The sequence below is a fragment of the Phaseolus vulgaris genome, chromosome 6 (genome assembly GCF_000499845.2).
Source record: "Phaseolus vulgaris cultivar G19833 chromosome 6, P. vulgaris v2.0, whole genome shotgun sequence".
NCBI lineage: Eukaryota > Viridiplantae > Streptophyta > Magnoliopsida > Fabales > Fabaceae > Phaseolus > Phaseolus vulgaris.
The window spans coordinates 10,746,496-10,750,683 of record NC_023754.2 but is presented as its reverse complement, the minus strand read 5'-3'; the positions used below and the strand labels follow the sequence as shown (position 1 = coordinate 10,750,683).

General features: G+C 31.4%; 1 long non-coding RNA gene across 1 annotated transcript; it reads left to right on the top strand.

Annotated features, from left to right (window-relative positions):
* The first annotated feature begins 656 nt into the window (after nt 1–656).
* LOC137831087 (uncharacterized) lies at nt 657–1,687 on the top strand. Its single transcript, XR_011084331.1, has 2 exons — nt 657–972; nt 1,178–1,687. It is a non-coding gene; the product is annotated as an uncharacterized lncRNA (long non-coding RNA).
* Nucleotides 1,688–4,188: the final 2,501 nt, after the last annotated feature.

The window sequence follows — 4,188 nt, the reverse complement described above, 5'->3', positions numbered from 1 at the left end:
AAAGTTCTTTTATATAAATCTTATAACTTTTTATTTTTAACTTATGCAAAAATTTAATTTTTGTTATATATATATATATATATATATATATTCATTCTTCTATAAGTGTTTTAACTTCATAAAAATATTTTGAATTCTTGTTTTGAATTTCAAAAGTAAAAAAAATCTAAAAATACTTAATTTATTATTTGATGTAACATTATGTATTATGATGTTACCAAAATTAAACACTGTATGGTATTTCTATATATTGTGATGAAATCCTAAAAAAAACTAAAATAAATTATTTTAGGTATTACTTATGTGAATTGTGACTTCAAACAACACTAAACTAACATTGAAGAAGACACTATGTTCTTTGATATTGAAGAAGGTTATGTTTTTTTATAATGCTTGTAGTCCATTCTATTAAACGAAGGTGATGAGTGAAAGTTGTAAAAGAATGAAATTAAAGGAAGAAATAATCAATCAGGTAAGGGAATGATCACAACACGCAACAAGTTAATGAATTTTCAATTTTAATTTAATAAATATTAAAATATAAAATTCAATATAATAATGAATAAAAAATTGATGAAATGTATATGATAAAGTTTTATTGGGCCTCTATTGATTTTTTCACTTTCTGTTAATTTTTGTTTTTCTTTAGCCCATGTATTTGGCCCATATGTTTTCTGTTTTTTTTTTATATATACACCCTTGTAAATGTTCAATAACACACATAATAAGACATATCGGTTTCTCTCTCCTTTCTCGTTCTTTTTTTCTCTGTTCTTCCCCTTATTTTAGGGTTCTTCTTGCACCATTGCTTTCTCTGCTTACATTGATTTTTACAGTGTTAAGTGTGTTATGTTCATTGCTGAAGGCACATTCCATCATCTTCTTCAAAGCATTTTTCCACCATCGACTCATCTCAAGCAATTTGTTGAATCTTTGTGCCTTGCTCTCACGCGCACCATCATCTTCCTCAAGGCGCTTCTCCATCACTGTTTTGGCTGAATCTTATTATGGTATCAGAGCTCTTCATTTGAAGAGCTCTGCTGGGTGACTCTGATGTTCTTGTTTCAATTTTTTTTTCTTTTTACTTTTGCGCAAATTTGATCTTCCATTTCCTGTTTCTTTCTCAATCTTTCTTCAGTTCTTGTTTTCTGAACCCTACTTTTTTTCCCTTTTACAGATATGGCGGAAGAACGAAATATATCCACTTCCTCCTCCACTCAAATGGAACAACCTAGTCAATCAACAAGTAGCTACCTCTACTTGCATCTTGGCGAAAACCCTACCACACTGTTGGTGTCACCGCTGCTCGAATCAACAAATTACCATTCTTGGAGTCAATCAATCTTAACAATGTTGAGTACGAAGAATAAAATAGAATTCGTTCTCGGTACGCATCCTTGTCCAGCAAAAGATCACTCCACTTACCCTACTAGTACATATGTAACAACATAGTAGTTTTATGGTTAGTTCACTAAGTTTCTATACCCATTAGACAAAGTATAGTTTGGATGAAAATGGCTCTGGATATTTGGAACAACTTAAAAGTTAGGTATTCTCAGGGTAATTTTTCTAGAGTTTCTGATTTACAGTTTGAAGCTGCTTCTTTGAACAAAGGTGACCTATCTATGACAGATTATTTTACTAAGCTTAGTATTATTTGGGATGAATTGAACAATGTTAGATCTAATCCTCTATGTGTTCATCAAGATACATGTATTGTTACCCTTATCATATGTTAGAAAATGTGAGGACCAAGCAATGCAACTCCTTAAGGGTTTGAATGATCAATATAACAATATCAAATCCCATGTTTTGCTTAAGGATCCTATTCCCTCTATATAAAAAAATCTTCTCCCTAACAGGAAACACAATTAGCTAGTAGTTACCTTGTTTCTAATATCAATAATGTTTCTTCTACTAATGTGAATTTTTCTACTAATCATGTGAATCATTTTGTTGTATGTACCTTTTATGGTAAATCTGGTCATTATGAAAGTGCTTGTTTTAGAAAATTGGTTTTCCCAAAAAAGAAAATAGAACCTTAAAAAATAATGACAATAGAAAACTGTGCACCTATTGTAATAGAAGTAAGTGGTCATGCCATTGATTCTTGCGACAAGAAACACGGTTATCCCCCTGGATATAGATTCTATAGCAATGGTCAAAATAACCAAGCTAATAATGTGATTGCTTCTAGTGATAATTTTTTTGAGCATTGGTCAAAAGAACAGGAAAACAAAGATAATCACTTCACAACTCAACAATATCAAATTCTTTATGAGATGTTAAAAAAAAAATAGAAACAATGGTGCTGCCCAAATAAACCAAGTGGGATCCTTCTCTGCAGATTCAAATCACAAAACTCTTGAGCAGTCTTCAACGGGTAATATTTTAAATTCTTCAAATAAAACTAGAAACTTTTGGATTCTTGATTCTGGAGCAACAGATCATGTATGCGCTATTTTATCAACTTTTACTACATATAAGAATATTAAACTTATTCTCATCAATTTACCTAATGGTAATCATGTATATGCTGAATATTCTGGAACTGTTGTTTTTAATGAAAAAAAAATCTTAAAGATGTTTTGTATGTGCCTCAGGACAACCTAACTCAAGAGAAGAATGGTTTAGTTAGTGTCAAAGTTGGCTTGTACATTTTTAATTATGCAATTTTTCACATTTTTGCCACACATAATATTGTTCCTTTTGTTATCTACATTGCTAAGGACTTTAATGTGTGGCATTATAGACTAAGACATCTTTCTGATGAAAGATTACATGTTTTGAGAACTTAATATCCTTTTATTCCTGTCGGAAAACTGTCTTTGTGTGATATTTGAAATCGTGCCAAACAAAAAAACTTCCTTTTACTTTAAACACTTAAAAAACTACAGATGTGTTTCATCTTATACACATGGACATTTAGGGTCCTTGTTCTATTAATTCTATGCAAAGTTTGAGATACTTTTTTACTGTTGTTAATGACTTTTCTCATTACACTTGGACTTTTCTCTTACATGCAAAATCTGAAATTAGACAAAGTATTGTTAGTTCTATTACTTATATTGAAAATCATTTTCAAACTATTGTTAAACTTATTCTTACAAATAATGGCCCTGAATTTGCTATGAAAGATTTATTTTCCTCAAAATGTATTATTCACCTAACAACATGCCTTGAAACACCTAAACGAAATGGCATAATTGAATGCAAACACCAACATCTTTAAATATAACTCGTGCTTTAATTTTTCAAGCTCATTTACCTCCTTTTTTTGGGATTTTGCTATTCAACATGTCACTTTTCTTATCAATTGCACTCCCACTCCGCTGCTGCAAAATATTGCTCTATATGAAAAACTGAATGGTAACCTTGTGATATATCCAATTTACGTGTTTTGGATGTCTTTGTTACTCTAGTACTCTTACTACGCATAGAAAAAATTTAGAAGATAGATTTATACATGACAATTTTCTTGGTTTTCCTGCTCATACAAAGAGATATATTTTCTTAAATCTAAAATATCATCGTATTGAGATCTCAAGACATAATATTTTACGAAGATCATTTTCTATACATGTTGAAACATGATAAATTTGAAAGTCCCAACAATTTATCTTTACCTGTACCTTCAAATTATGATGTCAATTGTGATTTTTCTTTTGAATCTGCTTCCACTACATATACGGACACTACTCCACATGAGGATACTTCTTCTATTTAAACCGTACCAAATGAACCACCTAGACGGTCTAGTAGACCATGTCGCCCATCCACATACATAGAAGATTTTCATACTCAAATTCCTAATGCAAGCAATGTAAGTACTAAATACCTTATTCATAAATTCTTTCTTATACTACTTTGTCATCTAATTTTAAAGGCACTACTCTATCTATTTCCTCGCACACGGAGCCTCATAATTATAATGAGGCATCCAAGCACGTTTGTTGGAAACAAGCTATGCAAGAAGAGTTGGATGCTCTTAATGCCAATCATACATGGCAGCTTATTTCTCTTCCCGAAGGGAAAAAGACCATAGGTTGTAGATGGGTCTATAAAATCAAACATAAGTTTGATGGCACTCTTGATCGCTACAAGGCCGACTTAGTGGCCAAGGGTTACACTCAACTCAAAGGACTTGATTTTCTTGATACCTTATCTCCTGTCGCCAAGCTTACCACC